Below are 17,866 nucleotides of genomic sequence, written 5' to 3'. Positions count from 1 at the left end.
TTCCGCAGTCCACTCAGGGCTCCACTCTCCCATCCACATGGAAGTTTTGTTTTGAAAAAGCCCTTGGTTACCACTTCTGTTTCTGTCCTAGTTCAAGACGCAGCCAAATGGAAGTAGAGTTTAGACGGTCACCTTTTTCCCCCAAATATTGTCATTGGCATTTGGCTCGTGTTTGATCATTTCGTCGCTGTCATCTACAGTGTTAATAGAAACAGTTGAAGGAGTGTAATCATGTGAAGGATTTTATATCCAGATCTCTTAGTAGATTCCATTTTCTTAAATCCAAGGCAAAATGTAAAGTTTATTATTCTGATCTTTTTTTTTTTTTTTTTTTTGCTTGAGCAACTGCTCCTAGTGCACTCATTAGGGCATTGGTTTATTTATTAATTGATGAACATGTGGTAAGTTTTAGCAGTTACTTTATGTTACCTTTACAAAAGTGGTAAAAGCACATAAATAACGTGAATTGAAGGAGACAGCTAGACAGCTATTATGTGATTTGTTTCTGGGTGGAGTAAAAATTATTGCAGATCTACTCCAATTTGAAATTTTAAGACTTTACTCCGCAGATATACAGAGTATCTTTCTCATACTTTCGCTTTGCTGACCATTATCCTCCACTTCCTTCCTTTTCTATCTCTGTAACATTAGGTGGGCAAGAGAAGATATTTTCAGACCTTTCTGATTCATTTAAAGTTCAGCACTTATCCAGCTTTTCCATCTACCTCGGCTGGTTTATAGAGCTGAAGGAACACTAGCCAGCTAGCAGCTGTTAAAAACAAAGCACACACGCAGAAGGCCATGACTGATGAAAAAGCAATTTTGGAAACCACAGAGAAACATTTGTTGTAATAAAGTAGCTCCCTGATTGCAACTGTGTGGAAATAATGTTTTAAATGAAAAGGGAAAGCCTGGCTAATAGCTTCCAAGACTTAGCTTTGGGTGAAATACTGTTGAGACCTGTGAGCTGTGCTTTTTGGCTTTTTATCCCCATGTGTGGCTCATCCTCAAAGAGTGATTTCTTGTTGGTTTGGGAATGTTTTGCGTGGTTGTGGCAGGAGAGTCACACGTAATATGCCCCGTTTTGGTACTGCCTAGGCTCTTGATGGACACTGAACAGGGAGAGAAATGGAAGGGAAGGTTGTTGGGCTTTTGCGGTGATCTCAGGCTGATTTTCTCAATTTTACCTACAGCCTCCTTGGTACTAGATAGATGTTCAAAGATTCAAAGCAAAGACTTGATTTCTTTCCTCAAAATCTATGTCGCAGCCCCTTGTCTTTTTCCACGTTGAAACGCAGATATTCTCTTGATAGACCTAATATCATGAATTAGCTACATCATCAGACCTCTGCCCTGATAATTGGAGCAATGAGATTTGTACGGGGAGGAGATGGGGCAGCAAAGAGTGGGTATTTGAAAGAGCAGAACTGAGAGACTTTGGGCAGCTGGAGGGCCCCCTGAGCACTGTTAAAAATCTCTGAGGGGAGTTTCCGTCATGGCTCAGTGGTTAACGAATCTGACTAGGAACCATGAGGTTGTGGGTTCGATCCCTGGCCTTGCTCACTGGGTTAAGGATCCAGCATTGCCATGAGCTGTGCTGTAGGTTGCAGATTCGGCTCGGATCCTGAGTTGCTGTGGCTGTGGTGTAGGCTGGTGTCTGCAGCTCTGATTAGACCCCTAGCATGGGAACCTCCATATGCCAAGGGTGCGGCCCTAGAAAAGGCAAAAAGACAAAAAAAAAAAAACAAACAAAAAACCCAAAAAGCAGAAAAACCCTCCGAGGCCCTGGAGAATGGGAGAACTGAAAAACCCAAATTTTGTTAGTTTGCCAGCTTGGCTGGGGATTTGTTGTTCTCAGATACTGGTCTCAGGACTAGGTTGAAAGGATGCAGACTGCTGTTCCCCTGCGTTTAGTCTGGTCTGGGCTTCCCCTGCGTCACAGCAGTGCCTCCCCATGGGTGAGAGATGGGGCGCTAAACACTGAACTTGCCCCTAACCTCTTCCCTTTCCTAATTATCAGCGACCTCAACTGGATGTCTCCATTCCTGTGACCTTGAGCACCGAAGCCCGCCCATAACACTCCCTCCAGTAGGCTCGTCATGAAACTGCTATGGGCCACGCCACGTGGATTATGTAACTTTCCTCCCTGAGAAAAGACCTAGCATCTGGAAACAGAGACTAGGCTTAAATAAAAAGATTTAGGTCCACAGAGGACCGTTTGGCATTTTGTTTCCCCTGGTTCTTTAAGCGGTCATTTTTATGCCCTGGAAACCACGTCAGCCGACCTTACAGTGGAAGATGAGATCCACGTTCATCACTCGTCAGTCCCAGGACAGCTCCCGGAGAAGCTGCTGCTCTTAGTTCCCTGCTCTCTCACACGAACGAGCCGGGTTTTTGTTGTAATAGAAGTAAGGGTCTGGTTTCTGTACTCACATATCACTTGAACCCCTGCCAGTTTGCCTCTATGAGATCTTCAGTCAGCAAGACCGAAAAAAAAAAAAAAGAAAAAAAAAGCCTATGATTTTTAAAGTGATATTTGGGCAGCTTTTTGTGAACTAATGACCACAGAGTGGAATGTCTTATATGTTTTTTTCCTGGATGTTTTTCTGTAATTTCCCAATAATTGTATCCAGCCGTCTGTCTAGGAGATTCAGCAGCAGCGTTGTTGTTTTTTTCCTGTGACAGTATCTTTGTTTGAGCAGCTGAAAAGCTTATCCAGGTGTGATGGTGTACTGGACTTAAGTCAGGTGGTCAAGTTAGGAAACAGGTGTGAGTAAACGCTCTTGAAACGTGTCTCACACAGATTTTAAATGGGAAAAAAGAATAGTTGATTTTAAAATGAGTTATTTTTAAAATGAGAAAACGGATGAGAGCATGTCATGAGGACATAGAGGTCATCCTGAAGGGGCTGCCCCTGGCTAAATCAGACAACATAATTAAGGGCAGAAAAGAATTATAAGCCACTAGGGGATGAAAACAGGAATCCATGCTGATGGTACATTAGGGAGACGGGAGGGGCTGTTGCTTTCAGTAGAATGCGTGGCTGATTGGTAGCCATGGAGTGGAGTTCTGGAGGAAATTCGGGACAAATAAGGACTGCAAAGGAGATACTCGGCTGTAGTCATAAGGTTAAAATATGATGGCAGAAACTAGGGTCGGAAGGCTTGGACTGAAATTTTGGCCTTGAGTATATTGGACCTTGGGCCAGTTGCCTGTCCTCAGTGAGCTTGTGTTTGCTAACCTGTGAAATGGGGAGCGATAATATTTACTTTCCAGCGTTGTGGCAGGGATTCCATTAAAGAATGTGCATGGAAAGGCTTGATGCATTCTTGAAACATAATGTGGCTGAAAGAGTAAAATAAAGAGCACAACTTCTGTGCACATCTTCTTTAGAATAAAAACAAATTGTAATGTTAAGTAAGTTTATGCTAAACAGGTCTTCAGAAAGCTGACTGTAGTGCGACCCTTGAACAACGTGGAGGTTGTAGGTGCCAAAGCTCAGTGCAGCGGCAAATCTGCGAGTAGGAGTTCACGTTGTGGCTCAGCGGTAACAAACCCAAGTAGTATCCATAAGGATGCGGGTTCAATCCCTGGCCTCACTCAGTGGGTTAAGGATCTGGTGTTGTGGTGAACTGTGGTGTAGGTCACAGATGTGGTTTGGATCCTGCATTGCTACGGCTGTGGCATGGGCCAGTGGCTGCAGCTCCGATTTGACCTCCAGCCTGGGAACTTCCATGTGCTGTGAGTGAGGCCTTAAAAGAAAAAAAAAAAAAAAGAAAGAAAAGGAAAATCTGCATGTAATTTTACAGTCAGCCCTCCATGTCTGTGGTTCTGCATCCTCATATTCAACCAGCCATGGATCTGATAGTACTACAGTACATGTTTAGTGAAAAAAATCCATATATACGGATCTGTGCAATTCAAACCCAAGTTCTTCAAGAGTCAATATTTACAATATTAATAATAGTAACAATAACAGTTAAAATAGCTACTTTTTATGCTTCTAAGTGCCAGGCACTGGGCTTATTGATTCACAAGTATTCTCATTTCATCCTGACAGCAGCCATTAGAGGTAGACCACCCCAGGGCCACTGAGATGCAGTTTAGGTAAATGGCCCCATGGCTTGCAAGGAGGGAGCCAGTGTTCAAACTGCAGTCTAACAGCAAAATCCATGCTGCTACCCACCACACTACGGCTTCCCCAAAGAAGCTGCTTTTTTCCCCCTTAATCAGTTTTCTCTCTGACAAATGGGGCGAGGTATCCAAATTTTTCTGTAGTAGAGCATTTGATCCGAAATGCATACATGCACCAGCTGCTTGAATTGGGAGTTGATAAAAGAAGATTGGGAGTCCACATACCTGTGCTTCAAATGTTTCTGGAGGTTTTATTTGTATTTATGTCCCATCGGTCCATCTTCGTCATTAGACAGCAAGTGTCCGTTTCCTGGAATATATTTAACAGAATTAAATTTGAACGCAGAATGAAAACTAATTGGCGTTCAGCTGCAATTATACACGAAGCCAAGCTGCCTGGTGTGACACTTGGGGATGGCCATTTCCATATCAGTAGCATCTGGTAGATGATTAGGCAGGCTAGGTGGATGGCTTTAGGTATAGAAGTAGCTATTCCTCACTGAGTGCTGACCATAGCCCAGGACCTCGTTAAAACTAGCCTGCTCAATCCTGCCAGACACCATCAGGCAGTGGTGAAGAGCTGAGATTCTGGAACCAGCCTGCTTGTTTGAATTCCGCCTCCACTGGTTCCTGGCTGTATATTCACAGGCAGCTTCCTTAATCTCCCTCTGCCGTAATATCCACTTAACATCCATATAAAGTGGAGGTCATGGCAGTGCCTAGATCAGAGTTGTTCTGAGGATAAAATGAGTTAACATTTGATATGGCCTGATACAGCCTTTGGCACATATAAGCACAGTATAAATATTAAATAAAAAAGACAGCTGGGAGAAGTACTCCTATTCCCATTTTCCTGGTAAGAAGTGAGGCATAAAGACTAAATTCCCCATCAGTCGGCTAGTAAATGACTGTACGAGACTTCCTCCAGCTTCAGAAGTCCACAACTGAAACCCACCTCTAACTGTTGCTAAACTTCCTGTGTGCCTTAGGAAGGACTATTTCCTCTCCTGGTATTTTTAGCTGACACCCTGAAGTTTTTCCACCTCTAACAAACTATGTAGTCTCTAGTAACATCACACCTTCCGTCTGTGGTAGTTAAGCAAATAAATGACTTGGCAAAAGAAAGCAACTTGGGTAAGGAGGGAGGGGCTTGCATTTGAGAGCTGGCCACATGCCACCTCCTAGAGCTTGTCCCTTATAGCCCTGCCGAGAAACAGGCTCATGCCTGAATTCATGCAACAAGGACTCTGGGCTTCTTGTCCAAAGCCAATGCTTTTTCCTAGCACCATGCCTCCTGACCACAAAACCCGGACACTTTGTGAATTTTCTTCTCAAATTAGTATAAGGCCATGCTGGTCTCTTCTATATTTTTCTTTTTTTTAAAAAAAATTCCTTCCTCCCTTCCTCCCTTCCTTCCTTCCTTCCTTCCTTTTGCTTTTAAGGGCCACACCTGTGACACATAGAAATTCCCAGGCTAGGGGTCAAATTGAAGCTATAGCTGCTGGCCTATACCACAGCCACAGCAACACAGGACCTGAGCCACTTCTACGACCTACAGCACAGCTCACAGCAATGCTGGAGACTTAACCCATCAGGCGAGGCCAGGGATTGAACCTGAGTCCTCATGGATAGTAGTTAGGTTCATTACCACTGAGCCACGACAGGACCTCCTCTGTATTATTCCAGTTTAATCTGAATACCTGAGAGTTGAGACGGACACTGTATAGAGTTTTAGAGGTGAAAAGGGATGATTTCTAGAAATCTGACTTCAGGTGAGAAAATTGAAGTTCAAGTTCCACAACTGGTTAGAGACATAGACGGGGCAAGAGGTCTGGGATTGTGTTGCCAACAAATAAAGTACCCCTCATCTTCCCCACCCAGGCTGTATTCCTGTATTCCAGACTTGGAGGTCTGATTTGCTTTGTCTGGAGTGAAGTACAGGAATCTGCCTTTTAAATAAGTGTCTGGCTAATTCAGATGCAAAAGCCTGAGGGCTGTACTTTGAGGAAGACTGATCTATATTGATCAGCTTATAACAAGCAGTTCAAGAAGAGTCATGCAATTCACAAATATACATTGATTGAGAAAACATTTATTAGGGACCTATTATATGCCGAGCACTGGATGATACAGAAGAAAGAAAACTCAGTTCTGCTCCCAAGGGGCTTATGGTCTGGGGGAAGTAAAGTCAAATTAGCAACAAAATGTTGTAGATGCTGCGATGATTTAAGCCGCAATGGGGCACAAAGAGTTCATTTCCACTGGAGAGGGAGGGGGGAGAAAAACCAAGAAGAACCCCACGGAGAAGATGACATTGGAACTGACACTTGGAAGTATGTCAGCAAAGTTACAGGAGGAATGCACCCAGCAGATGGAAACTGCTAGAAGCTTGAGGTAGCTGGGTGAAGAGCAGGGTGAAAGGACAGTGACCCCGAAAGATAGGTGGGAACATGGAGTCTTAGCGGATGTCCTGTGGAGGCATAAATCTCACAGATAAGATGTATTTCAGGGGACTTGTCTGTGGTACAAAAAGGGACACTCATTGGCCTGGATTATCTAGGAGGTTGGGTTCTCAGAAGTTGATTTAGGCCCTCTTAAGGTAAATGGAACATTTTTGCAGATACTTTGATTGAATACAGTTCATTTCTCTGTTTAAATTTTCTTTGCTGGAGTTCCCGTCGTGGCTTAGTGATTAATGAATCCGACCAGGAACTGTGAGGTTGCGGGTTCGATCCCTGGCCTTGCTCAGTCGGTTAAGGATTTGGTGGTGTTGTGAGCTGTGGTGTAGGTCGCACACTTGGCTCAGATCTGGCGTTGCTATGGCTGTGGTGTAGGCCAGAGGCTACAGCTCTGATTAGACTCCTAGCCTGGGAACCTCCATATGCTGCGGGTGTGCGGTCCTAGAAAAGACAAAAAAAGACAAAAAAATTTTTTTTCTTCACATATTTGTCTTCCATTCATGTATTTCTATTCAAGAGTAATTGATATAGTCCTCAAAAATAAATACAAAGTTGCTACCTTTAGGCAAAAATCATAGTAACTTTTAAAAAGATGTTCCCTCAAAAAAATTCAACCGAAGACTGAAAAGAGAATTTTAAAAGCAACCTCCGCTCTGTCTTTTCAGTTTTGCGGCACTGAGTGCTATAGTCTGGTGGTTATGAGCAGACCTTGATCCAAACTCTGGCCCTCGGCTCAGCAGCTGCGTGACCTTGGACGTGTCCCAGAGCTGGGCCGGGCCCGCTTCCTCATCTGCTGAGAGAATTCAGGGATCTGCCGTGAGCTCCACGTGCCCAGAGACCGTGGCTGCCCATTTACGCCTGCCGTGCCCACCCAGAGCCTCGCCCGGGGTCAGTATTCAATGGGCGTGTATGTGCTACCCAGGGAACGTTATCTAATATCACTGCAAACCTTCCCTCTGCCGCCCCACCAGTAAGCAGGCAGAAAGATAAAGGGCCACCTCTCAGGGATTTGGGGCTATATTTGCATTGAAATTTAACCTCCGTGGAAGGTTCTGAGACGCTTTTTTCTTCATTCAGTGTATTTTCTCTGAGGGTAAGGCATTTTATTTCATGAATGTGTATACTATTAACTTTTTTTTTTTTTTAATACTATTAACTTTTAAGTGGTCTTACCCTCTCCTCCACTCTCTCCTGGAAATGCTTCTGTTTAGAAGGTCACTGAACACACACCGTATCTGGGGACATCTGTCTAGGGTAGATACTATCCTGGGCACAGCTGCTCTGGCAGCCTGGCCGCCTGCTCTCCCTCCTCCTGCCCCCACCTGACCTGTTTTTAAATGCTGAACCTGCTCTCAGGCCATCCTCCTGTTGGCGTTGGCCCTGAGCCACCTTCCCGCTCATGGGTGACCTCACTGGCTGACCTGAAACCCTCTGAGATGGGGGCTGGCACTGAACTCCGAGGCTCCAGATGTCCCCAAGGCAGGAGCTGCAGCAGTCAGCGGATGGCACAGCTTCAGGCAGGAAGGCCCTTGGAATTTGAGATGCTAGGAAACTGAGAGACTTGCTCAAAGTCACAAAAGTAATAATCATTGCAGCCAGAGCTAGAGCTCGGACCTCTGGACCCTTACCTAAATTCGTTTTCCCAGTCTTCAGAGCTAAAGGGCATTTGTGTACCATGGTGTCACAGCTGGCTTATTTGCTATTATGTCTCTGTGGATAAACAAAGGCAGAGACCTGGTAGCTTTGTTATCAGAACTCTCTTGTGTGTTTTGTTTTGTTTGAGAAAAACAAAAAACAAAAAAACAAAACCTTGTTCATGAACATTTGGCAGATCACAACCTTTTCAGCCTTAGTCTGGTCACTAGACTATACTGATGACTTGGTCATAGAATTGCAAAGAGTATTCAGAGTCTCAGATCTAGAGGGTGTGCGGGAGTGCTTTCCAAAACTCAGCCCCTCCTTCCCATTTTAGCTGTTTCTTTTTCATTCCTTTTCCTTGTGCCTCGGTAACCCAGAAAAGCTGAGTCCAGTCTCAGAATCACAAATGTTTCCTGAAACAAAGATACCTTCTAACACTTGTTAGTTTAGTTTCTCTGTAGACTAGAAAAGTGATACATTTTTTAAAGAAAGAGATGCATAAATGCCTCGAAAAGCGGAGGTTTTACATCACCAAAAAAAGAGGCAGAAATCTGACTTTTTTCCTCCCAAAAGGTCAAGAAAAGGCAGGAAGAAAGCTTCCTCCTTTTTAAGACACACAGCAATTATTAGTGATTTTTCAGTGGGTAGAGAGAGGTATGGTGAATGCCCTCGGAGCCCTCCCTGCGTCCCTCCGCCCCCAGGATGCACATGAAGAGGTGATGTGGCAGAGCTCAGGGTTGGTTTGTTTTCTTTAACCAGGGTTAGAACTCTTAGAATATAGGACTGACTCAAGTCTGATTTTTAAATGATTCCAGTCAACAATTTATGTGTGTGTAGGAAGGGTTCTAACAGGGGGCTCCTCTTTCAAAGGAGATTCTTATCATTCAAATCAGCCAGTTGGGAGCAGCCCTTAAAGGGCAGCTTTAGTCATTCTCTCAAGTTGCCAAGTAGGAGTGACCTTATCAGCGTGCTGAGGAAAAGGGCCCCCAAAAGAGTCAGTGCTCCCACGTTTCTGGTTTCCCTAGGATAGAAATAGACTGAAACATGGAAAGAGATATTAAGAGGAAGGCATTCCTCAGCCTCACCCCCTTCCTACATCTGACTTGAGTTGGGCCTACAGTTTGCAAATCCTAGTTCTTGCAGCTGGATAATCAACCTCTCACACAAGAAGGAAGAATTGCACATAGGCTTGTTTAAATATAAGATCGGGGAGTTCCCGTCGTGGCGCAGTGGTTAACGAATCCGACTAGGAACCATGAGGTTGCAGGTTCGATCCCTGCCCTTGCTCAGTGGGTTAACGATCCGGCGTTGCCGTGAGCTGTGGTGTAGGTTGCAGACGCGGCTTGGATCCAGCGTTGTTGTGGCTCTGGCACAGGCTGGTGGCTACAGCTCCGATTAGACCCCTAGCCTGGGAACCTCCATATACCGCGAGAGCGGCCCAAGAAAATGGCAAAAAAAAAAACAAAAAAATAAATATAAGATCGTCCTTCTGCATATTGATTCTTTCCTTGTCCCCAGTAGAAATCTTCATATTGAAGTATTGCTGAAGAGAAGGAGCCAGGACTAGGGTGGGGGTGGGGAGACGTGGCAGAGAGCAGAGCCTGTCCTTTGGGATGCCACACAGCCCAGAGAGAGGCACCTGAGCCTTGTAGTCTTAGGGCAGCCGGGGTGTGGAGGCCTAACCTGCCCAACTTGCTTCCGCATGTCTCTCCTCTGCCGTGTGACTACTTTCTAGGACTTTCAGACCCCAGACCCATATCTTTACTGAACTTAATTCATTATTATTTATAGTTCAGATGACCATAAAGTTTATTGCCCAAACCAGGACACTTTTGAGAGTGACAGGGTGACCTGTTAATAATTCCATCCAAGGAATTCCCATCATGGCTCACCAGTAACGAATCCAACTGGTATCCATGAGGACACAGGTTGGATCCTTGGCCTCACTCAGTAGCTCAGATCCAGCATTGCTGTGGCTGTGGTGTAGGCAGGCAGCTACAGCTCTGATTCGACCCTTAACCTGGGAACTTCCATATGCCAAGGGTTATGCCCTAAAAAGCCAAGAAGAAGAAGAAGAAGAAGAAAAATCCCATCTGTTCCAGGAAGATTGGGATTGTTCCAGGGAAACCAGAATACTGACACTTCTTCAAACTATACACGTCAGATTGGATCAGCCTTCACCTATTAGCATCATCAAGGAGTTAGAAGCATCTCATAACTGAACTTAGTCAATTAGCCTGGAGTTTTCTCCTTTGACTTGAGTGACCTTAACTTTAATCTGCCTAGAAACACTTCTGGAATTTATTCTACTCATCCGTCCCTTAAACTGTACAGGACCTAATTTAACATTCTTGGAAAGGTAGTCATCGAGACGGGACAGAACCTCAGTGGTTGAGAGTGCTCATTGCCTTTGTTTTGAATCTCAACTCTGGACCCTTTCTCTGTGACCTTAGGTACGTTATCCCTCTGGCAGCCTTATTTGCAAAGTGTGATAATGTGCTCAGCATGGTTCCAGGCTTCAAGTAAATATCTGTGGTGTTAATATGTGTTCGGTAGAGCGTGCTGATCACCTAAAAATCAATTGGGCAAACATCTCCTTGCTTCTACATAAGTACTCTTAGTTCTAGAGTCTAGTTTTTTACCTTAGCTGCCTCCCTCCTTGCTGGTACCAGTCACTTTTTACTATAATTTTACGAACAGTAACTTGCTAGACTTGTGATGCTGAGTAAGTAGGAAATCCACACATTTAAACTGCGGTACGTCCACCCAGCCCAGTGCAGTGCCACGCCAGGTACTCAGAGCCACAGGTAACATGGCAGCCACCTCTTCCTGGAGGGTCGGTTTTACTTGATTATAAGTCATTTAAGATATCGCTTCTATATTTGATAAGTAATGAAGAGTAGAGCATAAAATGTTTTTAAGTTGGTTAAAATAACTCAAAATGTCCCTTGGAAACCCTGGGGCCCTAGGTAGGTTTACTCGCCTCTGTCACTCATGCTTACATTGGTGGAAAATGTTGAGAAATCCCAGGAAAATGTCTCTCAGAAAGATTCTGAGGGTAATTTGAGAGGGTTTGAGGCACAGGTTGCTGTCCTTGTTAGAGGCTTAAATTGAACTTTAGGTAAATTTGACAGAAATGTCCGCTTCCAAGAGGATATCCGTTTATTTTTTACCTGCAGTTCTGCTTATTAACTTTGAACAGCCCATAGAAGGCACCGTATGTCTTAAACGTCATCAGCACTTGAGAGCAAGACTTGCAGCTCTTTACTTTTGGTATCTTCACTTGGTTTTCACTATAGGAGCTAGTGTATCTGTGAGAGTGAACCAGGGATTCTGAATTGGGAGATGTACATTTTATAGCCCCAGAAGTAGAGAAAGTGGGATAAAACTCTTTTAACTGGGCATGCAATATGCTTTGAAGCTCAGTGTCATGGTTCCCAAACGTTGAAGACGGGATTGGAAAAGGAATAGATAATAGAACATTTTAGCCATTTTTGTACATTAGCAAAAGACAATTTTAAGTTGCTTCTTCACATTTATTTTTTGAACGGGCTTTTTTTTTTTTTTTTTTTTATGGCTGCACCTGTGGCACATGGAGCTTCCCAGGCTAGGGGTCCAATTGGAACTGTAACCACCGACCTAGGCCACAGCCACAGCAACGTGGGATCTGAGCTGCATCTTTGACCTACACCACAGCTCATGGCAATGCTGGATCCCTAACTCACTGAGCAAAGCCAGGGATTGAACCCACAGCCTCACGGTTCCTAGTCGGATTCGTTAACCACTGAGCCATGACAGGAACTGCTGAACAGGCTTTATTAAGGAATTATTGGCTTAGAATAAACTACACAGGTTTAAAATGTACAGTATGAGGAGTTCCCATCGTGGCTCAGCAGAAACGTATCTGACTAGCATCCATGAGGACGCAGGTTTGATCCCTGGCCTCCCTCAGTGGGTTAAGGATCCGATGTTGCTGTGAGCTCTGGTGTAGGTCGCAGATGCGGCTCAGATCTGGCATTGCTGTGGCTGTGGCGTAGGCTGGTGACTACAGCTCCAATTCGACCCCTAGCCTGGGAAACTCCATATGCCGTGGGTGCGGCTCTAAAAAGACTAAATAAATAAAATGTACAGGATGATTAGTTGTGACATACATGTGAAAGCATCGCCACAGTCAAGATGATGAACATACTCAACACCCACAAAAGCTTGTTCCCGTACCTTTGCAACCCTGGCCCTCATCCCCAGGCCCCTACTGATCTCCTTTCTGTCACCATACATTGGTTTGAGTATTCTAGATTTTATATGCATGGGCCGATACAGTATATATCATTTTTCTCTCTGCTTTCTATCAGCATATTGAGTTTGTCCATGTTGCTGTGTGAATCAGTATTTTGTTCCTTTTCATTACTGAGTAGTAGTCCATTGTATGGATATACATATTTATTTATTTGCTCATGTATTGATAGACATTTGGTTTGTTTCCAGTTTGGGGCTATTACAAAGAAAATATACACATCTGTGTAGACACATGTTTTCTTTTCTCTCAGGTAAATATCTGGAAGTAGAATGGCTGGGTCCTGTAGGAAGTGCACACTCAACTTTGTAAGAAACTGCCAAAATATTGTCCAGAGTTGTGCTGTTTTACATTCAAGTCTGCAGAGTATGAGAATCTCTGTTGCTAATACTTGGTATGGTCAATCCTTTTAATAAAAAATTTTTATTTTGGTAAGATATATGTAATGTAATACTTATCATTTTAATCATTTGTAAGTGTACAATTCCATAGCATTTAAATACATTCACAGTGTTGTACAATCATCACCACTCTCCATACCCCAAACCTTCTCATCATCCCCAACAAAACTTTGTACTCAATAAATAATAACTCCAGTTTTTCCTTTTCCCCAGCCCCTGATAATCTGTATTCTACTTTTTGTCTATGAATTTTTCTAAGTTGCTAATATAAGTAGACTCAAAATATTTGTCCTTCTAGTCTAGCTTATTTCCCTAAGGATCCTATTTTTAAGGATCTGTCTTTGGTGAAGAGTCTATTCACAGCTTTTACCTAGTTTTTTTACAGATGGATTGAGTTATTGAAATGTACAGCACAATATATCCGATCTTATAAAAAATTTTATTGTAATTGATTTGCAGTGTTCTGTTTTACCTACTTTCTTTTTCTTTTTTTTTTTTTTTTTGTCTTTTGTTGTTGTTGTTGTTGTTGTTGTTGCTATTTCTTGGGCCGCTCCCGAGGCATATGGAGGTTCCCAGGCTAGGGGTTGAATCGGAGCTGTAGCCACCGGCCTACGCCAGAGCCATAGCAACGCAGGATCCGAGCCGCGTCTGCAACCTACGCCACAGCTCACGGCAACGCCGGATCATTAACCCACTGAGCAAGGGCAGGGACCGAACCTGCAACCTCATGGTTCCTAGTCGGATTCGTTAACCACTGTGCCATGACGGGAACTCCATGTTTTACCTACTTTCTAATTGAATTATTTGGATTTTTATTAAGGAGTTTTGAGAATTCTTTATATATTCAGGACACAAGTCCTTAATCAGATATGTGATTGCAGATACTTTCTTTGAGTCAGTGGCTTGAATGTATTATAAGTAAAGTGTAAGGCAACACTTCAAAATAAATTAAATATCCTTAAACAAGGATCTGTGGGAACAAAATCAGAAATTCAGAAACTAAACACAGAAATGGATAAAAATTAGAAGAAAATCAAAGAGAATTGATATAATTCAACAAACAAATTTAAAAGAAAAACATTTCGTAAATAATAAATTTGTGCCAAAAGGAGAATAGATTTGTACTAAAATGTAATAAGGTTCATTGGGGAAAGGCAGGAAAATAACCAAAGGGTGAATGAGAGATTTTAAAAGAGGTTAGAAGGGTCTGAAATTGACTGGGATGAACAGCAAAGAAGATACAACATGTGTATCTTGGAGCTCTGAAGTAACCAGAGACAGTAGAATAGGAGTATTATTTACACTACAATTCAAGAAAACTTTCCAGAAATTAGAGAAAACCCAAATCTACATATTGAAAGAACTCAGCATTTACTTGGGAAAATTCACTTACTGGGATCAACTTTGAGACATGTCCTAGCAAAACTATTAGCTATTAGCCTTTATGTATTTATTTATTTTGCTTTTTTTGTTTGTTTTATTTTATTTCTTTTCTTTTTGTCTTCTTAGAGCCACACCTGCAGCATATGGAAGTTCCTAGGCTAGGGGTCGAATCACAGCTATAGCCACCAGCCTATACCACAGCCACAGCAACACGGGATTCGAGCCACATCTGTGACCTACACCACAGCACAACAAAGCCAGATCCTTATCCCACTGAGGGAGGCCAGGATCAAACCCAAATCCTCATAGATACTACTGAAGTTCATTTCTGCTGCACCACAACGGGAACTCCACATTATCCTTTACAGATGAAGGAAAGTCCTTGGGGCTTCTAGGCAAAAAGAGCACATTACTTGTAAAGGCAAGGATATAAGGTTAAAATCAGACTTCTCAAAAGCATCATCTACAAATAGGCAATAGTGAAAAAAACATTTCAAGAAACTCAAGTAAATCAGGACAAGCCAAGCTCTCCTTCAAGCATCAGGGCTGTAGGAAAAGTTTTAAATGTGCAAGTTGGGAATTACTGTAACAGTGAGCTGTTCTTGAGGAATCTGTTGGGGTCACTTTACTCAACTAAGATAGGACTGGAGAAAATTTGGCAAAAAGGACATGTGGTAAGCATTTAATATATTTAGAGATAGAGATAAGGCTAAAATAAAAGTAGTGATATGGGTGAAGGAATAATATATAAATTCTAGATGTTCTGATAAAAATAGAAAGAGTACAACTGTAAAAATGGGATGGAAGAATAGGGAAAGAGAACAGTAGAGTAAGATCAATCATAGGTGAAAGATGAGAGTTAAAAGATAGCATTTAAAACTGATTAACTAGGAGTTCCCACTGTGGTGCAGCAGATTAAGGATCTGGCATTATCTCTGCAGTGGCTTCCGAGGCGTGGGTTTGATTCCCAGCCTGGCACAGTGTGTTAAGGATCCGGAGTTGCGGAGTTCCCATCGTGGCGCAGTGGTTAACGAATCCAACTAGGAACCATGAGGTTGCGGGTTCGGTCCCTGCCCTTGCTCAGTGGGTTAAGGATCCGGCGTTGCCGTGAGCTGTGGTGTAGGTTGCAGATGCGGCTCGGATCCTGCGTTGCTGTGGCTCTGGTGTAGGCCGGTGGCTACAGCTCCGATTCAACCCCTAGCCTGGGAACCTCCATATGCTGCGGGAGTGGCCCAAGAAATGGCAAAAAGAAAAAAAAAACCAAAAAACACTGACACAGATGATACTTTGAAATGAACATGCTTGCATCAAGTATCATAGCATCCTCCCATATAAAGCAGGATATGGCAGGAAAAATAAATGGAACCTCACCAAAATAAGAACTTAAGACACCAGTCTAAATGCAAGACAAGTCTTGTGGAAAAAATGTAAGTAATCATATCAGCCAGAGGTTGGGAGACTGCCCACAGGGCAAATCCAGTCTGTTACTTGTTTTTGTAAATAAAGCTTTTAACACAGCCACTTCCGTTTGTTTACAAGATATAAACAAATGGCTTTCTTACTACAACAGCAGAGTTGAATATCTGTGAGAGAGGCCCTATAGTCCACAAAACCTAAACTACTTACTCTCTGATCCTTTCCAGAAAAACCTCACCGACCCCCTCATATAGGAGACCTAAGCAACATTATTAATTAGTTAGCTTTTATGGAAACCTATTGAGCACTGCATCCTAATAACAGAAAATACACCTTTTCCCCACTCCTGGGCATCTATCCAGAGAAAACCATGACTTAAAAAGATACATGTAGTCCAGTGTTCACTGCAGCACTATATGCAATAGCCAAGACATGGAAACAACCTAAATGTCCCTTGACAGAGAAGTGGATAAAGAAGACGTGGTACATATACACAATGGAATATCATTCAGCCATTAAAAGGAAAGAAATAGTGGCATTTGCAACAACATGGATGGACCTAGAAATTATCATGCTAAGTGAAGTTAGACAGTGAGATACCGACGTCATATGCTCACTTACATGTGGAATCTCAAAAAAAGGACACAAGAGTTCCCATCGTGGCTCAGTGGTTAAGAAACCCAACTCGAATCCATGAGGACTTGGGTTCCATCCCTGGCCTTGCTCAATGGGTTAAGGATCCAGCATTTCTGTGAGCTGTGGTGTAGGCCAGCAGCTACAGCTCCGATTCAGCCCCTAGCCTGGGAACCTCCATATGCCTCGGGTGCGGCCCTAAAAAGACAAAAGAGCAAAATAATAATAATAATAATAATAATAACCAAATAAATAAAATAAAGGACACAATGAACTTCTTTGCATAACAGATACTGACTCACAGACTTTGAAAAACTTAGGGTTTCCAAAGGAGACAAGTTGGGCGTGGTGGGTGGGCTGGGGGTTTGGGATGGAAATGCTGTAAAATTGGGTTGTGATGATCACTGTACAGCTATAAATGTAATACAATCTATTGAGTTAAAAAAAAAGAAAAAACACCTTTTCAAACATTCAAGGAACACTTAACAAAACTGTATCATATTGTAGGTCACAAAGAAAAGATCAAATTCCATAAGTTAGAAATACCGCAGTCAACATTTTATCACAATGCCGTAAAGCTAGAAATTTAAAATTTGGGAATTTTAAAACTATTCTATTAAATGACCCATAGGACAAATGAGAAAATATAAAAAGTTATACAACTTCTGGAAAATAATGGTCAAACAGCTCCCTATTAGAGTCTGTGGGATACATTTAAACCAGTGGTCAGAGAAAAAAATCATACCCTTGAACACCTATATCAGTAAAAATTAAAGAATAAAGATAAAATTTAAATTCCCAACCAAAAGACTAGGTAAAGAACACTAGAGTAAGCCAAAGAAAAAAGTATGAGGGAAAGATAATAAAGATAAAAGCAAAATATAAATAGGGAAAAAAACAGACCAGATCAACAAATCCAAATCCTTACTTGAAAGAACAAAAAGAATCCCCGGAGTTCCCGTGCTGGCACAGTGGTTAACGGATCCGACTAGGAACCATGAGGTTGCGGGTTCGGTCCCTGCTCTTGCTCAGTGGGTTAACGATCCGGCGTTGCTGTGAGCTGTGGTGTACGTCGCAGATGTGGCTCGGATCCCTGGTTGCTGTGGCTCTGGCGTAGGCTAGTGGCTACAACTCCGATTCGACCCCTAGCCTGGGAACCTCCATATGCTGCGGGAGTGGCCCAAGAAATAGCAAAAAGACAAAAAAAATAAATAAATAAAATAAAAATAAAAAAAAAAACCAAAAAACAATCCCCAAGGCTCAATTTAATAAAGGGGGGAAAAAGGTGTTGCAAGAAGAAAGCACAAATATAAAAGATAAGATGAAAGAGGGAAACAGCTATTGATAAAGAGAATACAAAATTTTATTGTAAGCTCACTTTGCATACCTTTATGCAAGTAAATTTGAAAACCTAGATGAAATAGATAATATCCAAGAAGAAAATGTAATTCACCAAAATTACCCTCAGTAGACATAGAAAGCTTAAATTTATTTACATAGGATACAGA

General features: G+C 42.6%; 1 protein-coding gene across 6 annotated transcripts in view; it reads left to right on the top strand.

Moving 5' to 3' along the window:
- Positions 1 to 17,866, top strand: part of SMAD1 (SMAD family member 1) — an 80,536-nt gene that overhangs the window by 38,557 nt on the left and 24,113 nt on the right. The gene's annotated exons all lie outside the window — the stretch shown is intronic.

Source organism: Phacochoerus africanus, chromosome 10 (assembly GCF_016906955.1).
Source record: "Phacochoerus africanus isolate WHEZ1 chromosome 10, ROS_Pafr_v1, whole genome shotgun sequence".
Lineage (NCBI taxonomy): Eukaryota > Metazoa > Chordata > Mammalia > Artiodactyla > Suidae > Phacochoerus > Phacochoerus africanus.
This window is presented reverse-complemented; position numbering and strand designations above follow the sequence as displayed.